Source organism: Podarcis liolepis (genome assembly GCF_965112155.1).
Source record: "Podarcis liolepis genome assembly, chromosome: 8".
Taxonomy (NCBI): domain Eukaryota; kingdom Metazoa; phylum Chordata; class Lepidosauria; order Squamata; family Lacertidae; genus Podarcis; species Podarcis liolepis.
In genome coordinates this window covers 23,412,787-23,425,596 of record NC_139560.1, presented here as the reverse complement: position 1 = coordinate 23,425,596, position 12,810 = coordinate 23,412,787, and the positions used below count along the sequence as shown (strand labels likewise).

Genomic DNA, 12,810 nt, shown 5'->3' with positions numbered 1-12,810 from the left:
GAGAGGCGGAGAGACACCCGCCGCAGGGAGGGAATGAATGGCTTCCCCTCCACCAGGCCGCGGCAGTGGGTGTCGCCCAGCACCGCGGCAAGGAGGAGCCGCCCTTCTGTGCGGAGAAGAAGAAGGGGGCCGCTAACCCGCCGCTGCCGCCCGCTCCTCTTCCCCTTTCAGCCGCCGCCGCCGCACCCCACCCCCCCACCGGTCTCTTCTGCCGCCGCCGCCCCTGAACCGCAGCGGGTCCCGCCGCCGGAGCGCCTACCCGGAAAGGAAGGGGAAGGTGCGGGGGGGGGGAGGCGGCGAGGCGAAGCCTAGCGAGGCCGTTACCTGCGGGCTCGACGGGACGGGAGTCTCTAGGCGGGTGACCGGCGCGGACTGTGCCTATATCGCGGCTCGCTCCGCTGCAGCCTCGCTCTCGCTCTCCCAGCGCCACACACGGGGTCTCCGCCAATCACCGCGTCGCAACGCACGGGCAACACAGAGCCCGTGACGTCAAGCGGCGCCATGGCAACCGCGCGCGAGCACGCGCTTGCGCCTACACTTTCCCTCCCCTCCTTCCCCCGCCCCGTCTCCCCTCAGTCAGTCTCTCTCTCTCAGCCTTACCAACCCGGTGGCTGCATCAACCGCCTCAAGCGCGCGCCCGGCTGCCCTTCCTGCCTCCGCGCGGCGGCAGCGGACACGCCTTAGCCCCGCTGTTACACCCTGCGTCCCCCCTCCCTCTCCTTCCGACGACGGGCACGCGCGCCGCCTTGCCGCCCTCCCACTACTGCAGAGCATGTTCGCTCGCGCATGCGGGAGAGCCGCGCCTCTCTCCTTGGCGGCGCGCAGCCAGCGGCTCGGCTGTTGGGAGCAGCGCAGGGTGAGGCTGCGCGCCACCCCGACGCTTCCGTTCCTCTGCCCCACATCCTCATAAGGGACTGAGGAAGAGGAGGGCGGCGCGCGCGCGCCCGGCCGCTGCTCCTTCCCCCATCTATGCAGCCTTTTCTCGACCGGGGTGGGCGGGTGAGTGGGGGCAAGGGGGATGAGACACGCCAACAGGCAAGCCCACCGCTCCAACAGATCTCTTCAGACGGAGCGGGCCGAAGTAACGCCCTCCCCCCCCGCTCCCACACAGACACATGCCCACAATCCGAATCGCCTTTCCGGTTCCCAGCCCTCGGCCTCTCCGTCATTCAAGGCCACACAGAGGGTAGATCTTGTTTCGGGTTCCTTTGGTCGATTTTCTAGTGCTTTTTAAAATTTTATTTTATTAGGGACACACGTGTCGTCGTCCCCCGCCCCCACAAGCCTTACTGTCGGTTTCACGTTCAATTTCAGCCGTGGAGCCATCTTGGAAAAAAAGCACAGAGGCCACTGTAAGGTGCTGACCGCACAAAAAAGGTGTATACAGTACAGTATTCCTTTCTATCATGTCTTTGGTATTGCTTCTGTGGTACATTTTCAGGTCGAAGGAAGCCTTTGTGAAGGTAAAAGTGAGGGGCTTTAAAAACAAAAATGCTTCAGCTTTGTGAAATGTATATTCTTAACATGCAAGTTTCATGGTTTTTCCGATGTGATCGGGGATGGCATAGTCCTGGAAACTGGAGGGAAAGAATGCTGTCCTAAACTTGTTAGTAAATCAATTCTGGAGGAGAACTCTTGAGAAAGAATTTAGCATCTGGTTACTGTTCATCTTGTGTCAAGATTCAAGTAATAGTGATGTGAGCTGTTTTTCAAATCACACTAATGAGAGATCACATAATGCAGGCCATGTAACTTTTGCCAACAATCTCAGAAAATGCAAAAGTCTTAAGTGCTATCCGTAGCAAAGTCCACAATGGAACAGTAAGAGAAAAGGAAACAGGGCAAAAGAGGAAGTTCAAACAGTTGATTTCAACAAGCCACCCTTAGTGAAATCTACACACAATAAAGAAATTGCCTATTTGTTCTGCAAACGTTCTACCTCATGATTCATTATTTAATGTTGCAATGTATGTTTAATTGAACAACAAAGCAGCAAGCTAAATTCTGGTTATATAGTAAAGTCACATATGATGTCAAGCATGGTGCAGGTAACTTTCCAAGCTAAGTTCTGGTGACATAATAGCACTAGAAACTAAGCAACATTTTTTTGTTTGACATTACAAAAGTAAGCTTGGTAAGAAAATTAGCATTGTTCAGCTTTGCATGGTGACAGGTTTTGTTGAATTAATATATAGAATACATTTTTAAAAGAAAGGGGGAAATAGACTTAGTACAGAACGAATTAAGTTCTCAACCTGAGGTACCACTGTATTCAAAGTGGGAGGCTTACAGGAGGTGTAGTGGTTCAAACACTGGACTAAAACCCAGAGACCCAGGTTCAAAACACCATTCTGTTATGATCATTTGATGATTATGGACTAGTCATAATCTCGCACTTTATCTACATCACAGGGTTGTGGGGAAAAATGGTTGAGGGAGAAGAATTATGTAGCCTCATTGGAGGAAGTGTGGGATAAAAATGTAAAATAATAATAAAGCGTGGTTTATACAACTACTGAATTGGATATTGTATATACACATTTCCAGACTGTGAAGGAATTGTATACTTTCCATTGATGGTGGTGACATTTTGAGGAAGGCAGTGTTTATTGGTTTATGACAAACAAGCTTTTAGAGAAGATTAGGATGAAGATGCACCAGTTTGCAAGAAAGATTGGACATGAAATAGTGGGCCTTATCAGCACTTTTAATTGGCTGTTTGAGAAGAATTGTCAGATAAAATCTTTACCCCAAGCACTGCTCGTTGCAGTGAAAATGATTACGAGTTGTGTCAAAAATGATGGATTATCATACCACAGTTTATTGGGTGTTTAGGGGGGGGAGCAAACACCAGTCATAAGCCAACTGAAAGTATAGTGAGATCTGCAGGAAATCTCTGTGTACTTGGGACTTCCAATATATGGAAAAACAGAAATAAATTGTGGGGACGTTACATAACCTTTGCCTGTCAATATACCGGTAATCAATGTGTGTTTTGGAAATCTCATCTGTGCCAGTGTGAAAACTCAGAAGGAAGAAATTATCTAGTGAAATGACCCTGACTGCTTGTGTATGACAATATTGACCATAAATCAAGCGGGACAAAGGTTTCTTCCATGTTCCATAGCCCTATCATATCCATACTATTATAAGCAACATCTGGATTTTCTGATGTTGAAAGATCAGTATTACGCTACTGATCAATCAACCACCAATGAATGGGCATGTTGATGATTTTTTAATTTTATTTTTTTGCAGTCCAGCATTTACAAAATAATCTACTTTTTCTGAATGGTCAACAAATACAGAAAGAATGCTATGACCCACAAATTATCTCAAGGTAAAAGAGCACACAGAAATAGCTTGCCTCCAAGGTGTTCATAGTATGTGCAGCAATATTAGTAGATATGTCATGAACAGATACAATGTCAATACCTTGTAGGTGTTGCATTGGATTCAGAATTCCGTAAGTAGAATTCCGCTCTCAGGTTTTGACTCACCCTTTTTGCATATTCCAAAAACCTCCAGAGGGTTGTAGCGGGCCTGGAAAAGTATGGTAGGTGGTATGAGTTGCAAGGGGAATAGATAAGCAAAAACTCCTGTTTATTGGTCTCAAGCTCCTTTTGTTCATGGAAGCGGCTTTTCTGTGAATGGAGGGCCATATTTGAATCCAACTCATTGTCCCAACTGACTTTGTTTTATGCAAACTGTTCTTCAGTGACTGGTTAGGCTTTTAAAAACTTATATAGCACTGAACAGTGACCATCTTTGGGGATTGGGTAGATAAATGCACTTAATGTGTTCTCTTCTACCAGTGAATGGGGATGATATCTCTTGAAAACCAAAGTAGTCACAAATTCCAGAAATATGGGGTACATATTGTGAATTCTGAGTAAACGTGCATAAGACTGCACTGCAAATGAGTTGTGGTTAGTTCCCAGTGGGTCTTGTTAAGTCCTGAGTAGTTTTTCACATTGATTTCAAGGATTACACTTGCAGTGTAATCCTATATATGTCTACTTAGAAATAAGTCCCATTAATCTCAATGGTGTTTGCTCCCAGTTAAGTGAGTATCGGATAGCAGGCAACGCCTTGATCCATCCAAGTATGCCCACCATCCTATGGAAGACAAGGTTCTGTCACCTATTTAAGGGCTGGATCCAACACGTGTCTATAAATAGCTGCACCTTAAATCCTAACATAAGAAGTTGTATTTCATAGCTATTTCCAAGCCTTATGATGAACAGTTGAGGGAACAGGGTATGTTTAGCCTGGTAGAGAGGAGATATAATAGCCATATTCAAATATCTTAAGGGCTGTCACATAGAGGATGGAGAAAGCTTGTTTTTTCCTGCTCTGCAGCGCAGGACCCTAACCAACGGGTTCAAGTTACAAGAAAGGAGATTCCAACTAAACACCAGGAAGAGCCACCTTACAATAAGAGCTGTTTGACAGTGGAACAAACAGACTCCCTCGGAAGGTGGTGGACTCTTCTTCCTTGGAGGTTTTCAAGCAGAGTTTGGATGGGCATCTGTCTTGGATGCTTTAGTTGAGATTCCTGCATTGCAGGGGGTTGAACTAGATGATCCTTGGGAACGTAATGATCACAGATTCCTCGATTTACACTTCAATCCTAAACAAATTATTTGGAAGAAAAGCCCATTGATTCAGTGGAATTTGACGTGTGTATTTGTTTGTGGCAGATTTGGGACCAGTTTGTTAAGGCTGAATTTCTCAAAACAGTTTGCTTGGCAGTAGGTAGGTAGCATCAAAATGATATTTCGCTTAAGGCTTTCCAGACTTTTCTCTTGTTTGTTTGTTTTGCATGAGAAACACACAGTGGTTCTTTGTTGCAGGGAATTGAGACGTATTTGCCAGGGAAAGTGCTTCTGTTACGGGATCTTGTATTTTCTAGCAAAGCAAAGGAAGAGGCAGGCTGTAAGCTGGTGCTAGAAAGCTCTAGTTTATCTGTACTGCATGTACACCATACATTTAAAGTGCATTTCCCACGTACAATAATTCTGGGAAGTGTAGTTTGTTAAGGGTGGTGCTGGGTGTTGTAGCTCTGTTGGGTTAAACTACAGTTCACAGGAGTCTTGCAGTGAAGTGGGAGATGTGCTTTAATTGTTGGAAGCGTATACAGCCTTTATAAAGAGTGCCCAACCATATGCCTTCCTCAGAGACAAAGGGATTTCATGCATGTTTCTTGTTCTGGTATAGCAAAAGTACCTAAGGCAAGAATATACTTTTGAAATATATTGGAAATGAGGCTCATTGCCTCCAGAGAGCATCAGTGGTTGAAAAACCGTGGGCACTCTTCAAATTTACCACTTCCTTGAATCGACTTGGGGTTTCCTGTTTCCTTAATTTTTTGAAGAAAGAATTCCTTAATTCTGCTATGCTGTGAGTTTCTTTTTGTGTGTGTACTCTTCTCCATTTGGTGGTTTCCTGGGTCCCAGTGCACATTGTTGAATTTATGGGAAATACTGATTCCCCCAAGAAATAGCACCATTCATTCACTGACTGCCATTTTGATTCTGGCTCCCACTAGAAAGGGCCAACAATCTTTGGGTTGGCTGTGTGTTGCTTTTGGGCTGCCTTAGGCAAGATAACGTGACTAACAAACTTAATAAATATACTATAAGTAAATTTTACCTCTTGTCTTATCTCCACCATTTCTTCCAATATTTTAAAAAATCCTTATTTTCTTTACTGCACAACATGCCAGCTTCATCAAGAGAGAGAAATTCTAGCAATATCTTAAATATATTTTTCCACGCAGTAAACTATCTTTAAGGTAGTTGCTGGGGAGGGCAGAGTAATGGATGACTCCTGCAACACTTCTCCAAGGCTCCTAAAATGTAGCATAGGAACTGTTCAGTTTGGAGGTGTGCCTAAGTTAGGACCATAGGAGCCTTATATGAGGTCAGGCTATTTGTCCACCCAGCCCAGTATTATGTACTGTGACTGGCAAGAGCTCAGGCAGAATTGCCCCCCCATTTCTTATTATCTGATTGTTTTAAACTGGAGAAGCCAGGGATTGGACCTAGGGCTCCCTGTGTGCAGTGCCCTGTCACTGACGTGAGGTTCCTTGAACTTCCTCTCCTCACACTTCCCCAGTTAAAAAGCAGGAGGTAGCTATTTGCCAACCATAGCCAGTCATCTAGTGGGTAGCATGGTCAATGAACTAATGCAGACAATTCTCCACCAAAAATAGCATCATGTCTCCTAGAGCTTCTGCATTACACTTGCAGGAAGGGATAAGCATTTTTAGATGCAATTCTATACCCATCTGGGAGTAAGTCCTATTGTCATGTATAGGATTGTGGTGTTTTTCTTTACCTCCAAGGTTGAAGACATAACACAACCTATGGTCACATAGTACCTGCTTGAGGCCTCTTGGGATTTCTGATGCCACTAGCAAATTGTTTTACCCTTGTCTTGTTCAAGTCAATGGAGTGCGCTTCCTCCACTGATTCTTACGAGACAAGAAAGGATGCTGAAATCTTGTCCCATACATCAGGCCTGTGTTTCTTGATCTTTTAAACCCATTTCAACTGATGTAAAATTCCCACGTCCCCTTTCAAACCTGGCCCCTCTAATTATTTTATTTGGATTTTCAACAGGTTTGAAATATTGTGACTTTTAATGATATTGTGACTTGCTTAATGATCAAAATGAATCAATGTATTTATAATTTTAAATATATATACTTTATTCAGATCTTCAAAAAATCTACATTGAATTTAAACATTTTAAGAGTCTACTTCAGTCATTTTGAATGTGAGCATTGATGTTGCGTGCTTGTCACAAGATTTTGGATGCTGGGCATCACTAAAGAAATCTTAGGTCACTTTTAATACCCAGTCTGTTGCACTGCTTTGTTTGAATAGCCAGAATAGCAGAAAAACCAGTTTTGCAAAGGGATATGGAGGAAAATGGCATAATGATGTCCAGAGCCTACTCTCCTGTTCTGGAGTATACAGGGAGATATTTCAACCAAAACTTTACCAGAGTGAATTGGTTGATATCATCTTTGGCAATTTGAATCATATTTGAGCTCCAAAAACTCCTCTTGGGGAAGCTCTGGCAAGGACTGAACATCAATGATAAAAGGGTTCCTCACAATATGCTTTGCAATCAACAGGATGGTCTTCTCAGTTCCTTCTGCCAGAGTATTTTGTATTGTCTGCAGAATCAAGTTGCCAACCAGTGAAGCTTTTCAGAGGTTTTCTAGATGGTCTGTTTCAGACTCGGTCCAGGCCTATGGACAGTCTGGTCACTTGGAAAAACCTGACTAGGAGAGGAGTTTAGTGAGCAAATCCAAAAAGGATTAATAAATTAGTAGAAGTTCCCTAGACTGGCTTACTAACTGAATCTCTTCTGCCTCTTATATCCAGCTGAAGTTATCTCTCCATCTCTCGTATTTGTGTGTTGAGGAGGGGGAAGAAGGAAAATGGTGAGTGTAGCACTCCTCCAAGAAAGCAAAAATTAAAATCTGCTTTCATTGATGAAATGTTGGGCCAGCATTGTGCTCCAAAGTAAAGCAGGAGCTGCCTATCTCCAGAAACAGAAAACTTTTATCTTTACTCTATTATAATATATCACCATTGGCTAAGGTGGACATTGGCCCCAGAAGACAAAACAAAGGGTATGAGACAGGCCTAAGGCACAAAACCAGGAGTTTGGTAAAAGAAAACATTTGCTTTTTAACTCTTGCCCCAATTTTTTTAAAAGGGGAGGATTAAAACAGTCTTTAGAAAATGCAGTAGTCCATTGCACACTTGCGGACACTTAAATCCCACTGAAACAAACTGTTCTCAAGGCACCCATGTTCTGGAATTTGGCCAAAAGTGGTAACGAAAGTTATCGTCCATCAAATGGTTAATGTTTCACTTGCTGGTTAAACATTTATACTTATTTTATTGTTCCAAAATCTTGATAAATCTGCCAGGATTCTAGCTATGATCATTAGTGTACAGATTGATAATTAACATATATGCACTTCTGCTGATAAGAGTAGTAGCACACACACAGCAAACAATGGGACCAGAAAACATGGTATCGATGTCACCATGAATTATCCTCCTCACGCTGTCAGACGATAATTGAGAAGTGTCTGAATTATGTGGAGGAGGTGTGGCATGAGGCTCACACCAAAGGGTTTGCCTAATGGTTCATAGCAAATAGCATGGCAAATATACAAATACAAGCAATTTTTACAGGTAACAATGTAACAGAGCTAAGCTCAGGGCAAAGACCAAGGTTCAGAGCAGATAGTTGATCCCAAGGAAGCTAGAAGGCTTAAAGAACAGTTGGCTATTTTTGCTGAAGCTAGCTTGGAGTTACAGTGACTTATCACCACTACTTTGTGCCCTCAAAACCATATGTGATGTAATCAGATATAATTTAAATGCAGCCTTTACATAAAATTGCAACACAAAGTAATCCTTGGTACGGATTTCTAAAGACATCATTTCCCATTCTGCCCTGTATCTGCTACAAGCCGTGCCGTTTCCATTCTACTGCAGTTCAGATTCTGCAAAAACAACTTTATTGAACTGGCTGTTAGTTGTGCCCAAATCAAACAACTTAATTAACTGCATTATTGTTAAGTGATTCCACGCTATTCTTTTCTGTTGGTGGTGGGAAATCATCATCAATAACATGCTGAAAACAAACAAACAAACAAACAAACAGTGAATTGCAGACTGGGGAAAAATAATGTGAGATAATGTGACACCCGTGAGAACTCAAAAGATATCTTGGCTATAATAAGATGCACCAGAAATTGCAGTCACTTACGTTGGCCTTGATCTGCACCCAAATTTTGCCTTAGCCATGGGAGATTTAATTCATAATATTTACCTTAGGGTTCTGAAATCTAAGGTCACATCCACGCCATTCATTTAAAATACTCTTATTCCACTTTAAAAGTCATGGCTTCACCGTCCTCCAAAGAATGCTGGACATGGTAGTTTGTTAAGTGTGCTGAGAACTGAAGCTCTGTGGAGTAAACCACTGTCCTCAGGTGTGCTGACTGATGGGAGCTGTAGTCCAAACACATCGAAAGACCACCAGGTTGGCAAAGGCTGTCCTGGGAACAGAATAGCACTCACCAAAGAAAGGTGCTTGATGAAATATGAAGCCATTGAAAGGATCATGCCTCTGAATTCTTCAGAATTAGGTGGTTGCCTTTCAACTTCATGGAGATTTACTTTGTGCATGGGTGTAGAGGGTGTGTAGTGTCTCTCCCCCCCCAATCAAGTAAGCAAAAATGCTTAACCAAAAGTAGAAATAATCAGAATATTTGAAATTGACATGCTCGCTGACATCACTTGGATGATGTCGTGGCGCATTCTAATGACACAAGTGGCAACCTGAGTGAGCAATAGAGCCAGAGGATGAGAACAGGAGGGAGTCTCGTCCCCACCTAACATAAATCCAGCCTACACCCATGCTTCTAAGTAGACATCTATAGGGTTGCGTATATACAGGCCCATGTAGCACAATTGCGTCTTGTGCCCATTTAATTTGTGTGATTTCAGCTGTGTGCAGTTGAAGGCTGACCAGTCAAAAAGGCACAAATTAAATGCATGCAAGGTTATCCTGGAGTGAAAAGAGCTTTGAAGAAGAAGAAGAGGAAGAGGTAGTAGTAGTAGTAGTAGTAGTAGTAGTAGTAGAAGAAGAAGAAGAAGAAGAAGAAGAAGAAGAAGAAGAAGAAGAAGACTTTTTTATACCCTGCCCATCTGGCTGGGTTTCCCCAGCCACTCTGGGCGGCTCCCCAACAGAATATTAAAAACACAATAAAACATCAAAAATTAAAAGCTTCCCTAAGCACTCTGCCTTGCTTATCTGGCAAGGCCTGCTCAGCGCGCTGACTCTGGAAAGGTACTACAGATACTTGTATGGGGGCAGTTCCAAGGGGGCAGTTTGAAAATATGGGGTTTTGTGTATGCGTGGAAAACCCTTGGAACCTCCATGCAAAATGCAATTGTTCTGTAGTTTAACGCATTTCCAGCACTGAAATTTGTTCAGCTACGATTGCTCCTAAGGCCACACACTTCCTGGTATCCCTCTGCTAATGCCTCTAACACAAGTATGTGTTTAGGTGGTCTCCCCTTTACTTTTTGCCAATTCCAGTAAGGAGGTTCAACGAGTAACAAGGAAAAGAAGCAAGAAAGTCTTAGAAGAGTGCCAGCGGCAATCGAAGTCAGGTTGTGGGGGATAAAGGAAAAACAACCCGAAGGCGATCAACACTGAAATCTAGAATTAAGTCAAAGGTGAAATGCCAAATAGTGCATACTTTTAAAATGTAGGGTAAGAAGCAGAACTGAGTGAGGGGCTGTTCACTTGACTCACTTGTTTTTAAAATCTCTGGTGCTTATATATCTCGAAAAGCCAAGTCTGCTAACAACGTTGAAACTCATCTAACCTCCACGAAAAACCACACTCAGCTCCTGGGAAGGTTGAAAAATGTTATCATTTCTTCAGGAAAGTTTGGCTTCTTGCTTTTCCAGGCTCGATGGCTTTCCAAACGGTGTTGAGTCTGCAGTATGTTTTGGAGCCCAAACACAAAGCTATGGGGAATGAAACCTTTCCTCTGGGCAGACCCACTATGGAGAAGTTCAAGCACCAAATAATTGGCATTGCAAAACTGGGTACGGGAACAATTGCCAATAAGCATAAGATCCAAGCTGTGCAAGGGCCCTGTGGGAAATAAAGATGAGCAATCTTAAATATTGAGCTTTATCTAAAATTTAAGTCTCATCTAATATTTCCATTCCTTGATGGAGCCTTTTGGCGAGTTGCTCACTCTCCGAGTTGTGTCTAAGGTGTATGCAGAGGGCAAGTCAGAAACCATAGAGACCCAGAAAGAGGCAAAGGTGCACTAAGAGAACTTAGCTAATAAGTCCTTCAGGGATCACACATGGAGTGTGTGAATAATAGCAGCAAACAAGAAGTAGCGCTCTTATCAGAAAATGCATTAAATGCTTCTTTGAGTGGATGGGGGGGAAAGAGCATCAAAAGGGGCACTGCATTTGATTCAAGAGGCACATGAAGGTATAGGTGTAGGATAACAGCCTTGTGGGAAAGCATACCTGGTTGCTTCCTGGAAGGAACTCATCTCAGTGGAGCTGTATTCTCGCCTCAGGGCACAGAAACATTCACCTTGGTATACAAAGACGGGAAAACTCCTAAGAGGACCTTCCTGGACCTTTGCTACTGGAGTTCTCTAGGGGAGGGAGGGAGGAGAACCTGTGGTCTGTGGTCCGAATCTGAACAGAAGAAGATTAGACCAAAATCTAATCCAGTTTCCTGGTATCACATTGGCCAACTGGATGCCTACGGAAAGCCCACATGGTGGTCACATACCCTCCAATATTGCTCAGATGAAAATAGGGAGATTTATCACTCCTCGTTGACTGACCCTCCTCGACCCCCCCATTTCCCCCTCCCTCTGAACATTTCCTATCAGAAGAAGCCACCATCGCCACCACAACAGGACACAACAGCAACAGGACACACACTGTCTACCATCCTGAGGAAACTCCTTAATCCCGGTTTTATTTAATTTTATTCTTTGGTAGATTTACGAAAAGAAAAACACATACCAATAAATAAATTTTAGAAAGGGGCAAGGTTAGATATGGACACACAAAGCATTTTTTTTAATAAAAAAACCAAGACACCTTTTGTAGTCCCTCCCCCTCCTCACCCTTTTCCCCAGCAGCCTCTACGAGCTGCCCAAGGGAGGAGGCTGGCAGTGGCAGCCATGGAAGAAGAAGAAGAAGAAGAAGAAGAAGAAGAAGAAGAGGAAGAGTTTGGATTTGATATCCCGCTTTATCACTACCCGAAGGAGTCTCAAAGCAGCTAACATTCTCCTTTCCCTTCCTCCCCCACAACTAGCACTCTGTGAGGTGAGTGGGGCTGAGAGACTTCAAAGACGTGTGACTAGCCCAAGGTCACCCAGCAGCTGCATGTGGAGGAGCGGAGACGTGAACCCGGTTCACCAGATTACGAGTCTACTGCTCTTAACCACTACACCACACTGGAGAGGCCATGGAGAGGCAACAGGGTGCTCCCTCACAGCCGCCACCACCACTGCCGCTTGGGACGAGCGCCTGCTCATCTTCCCCCCTGAGCTTGGCGGTGGCAGCACTGGTTGGAGAAAATAGGTATGTTCTGGGATCAAATCAGAAGCTGGGATGACTTTTGTAATTCCGGGACCATCCCTTGAAAATAGGGACACTAGGAAGCGTATGAGATCATGAGTGTAAAATATCACTTCTGATACTCAAGGTTATCATGACTAGCAGCCAGTGATGGTCTTATCCTCCAGCATTTGTCTCAACTTCTTTTAAAGCCACCCAAGCAGCCATTACTACTGGCCTGTCAGGTCTCTGAATCTATCGTATGCCAATTTGCGCAAGGGCCCTGTGTCCCCATTGTCCTCTAAACTACCTAACCGATGCTCATGGCTCAGTGAGAATAACGTATTGCCTTAAGTGTGAAAGGATCCTTACAGGAGCAGAAACATCCTATGGCTGCAGCGACTGTGCAGAACCCCTCCGGGCTGCGAGCGTGCCAAGTGGCGGCACGTGGCTGGGCAGCTTGCGCAAAAGCCATTTCATGGCACAAGTAGTTTCTAATCAAGACAGACTGCTGCAGGTTGTTCTGGCAGGCGTGTTTGCTTGCTGGCCAGCTGATGCTTCTCAATGCCGCTATTGAGAGAAGCATTTCTCACTTGCTGAGGCTTTAGAGTGGCTGGCAACTTTTCCAGCTCGATCAGGGCACTTCATCATCAAA

General features: G+C 44.2%; 2 protein-coding genes across 4 annotated transcripts in view; one reads left to right on the top strand and one right to left on the bottom strand.

Moving 5' to 3' along the window:
* YWHAZ (tyrosine 3-monooxygenase/tryptophan 5-monooxygenase activation protein zeta) overlaps positions 1 to 6,746 on the bottom strand; it is a 29,422-nt gene extending 22,676 nt beyond the window's left edge. The window contains exon 1 of one of the 2 annotated variants that reach the window (XM_083517448.1): positions 601 to 6,746. The gene's annotated coding sequence lies outside the window, so the exon portion shown is untranslated. Of the gene's footprint in view, positions 1 to 324; positions 560 to 600 lie in introns of those variants that run through there. The other variant, XM_083517447.1, reaches the window with a different exon arrangement.
* The window catches only part of VPS13B (vacuolar protein sorting 13 homolog B), an 883,035-nt gene that overhangs the window by 757,296 nt on the left and 112,929 nt on the right, over positions 1 to 12,810 (top strand). The window lies entirely within an intron of this gene.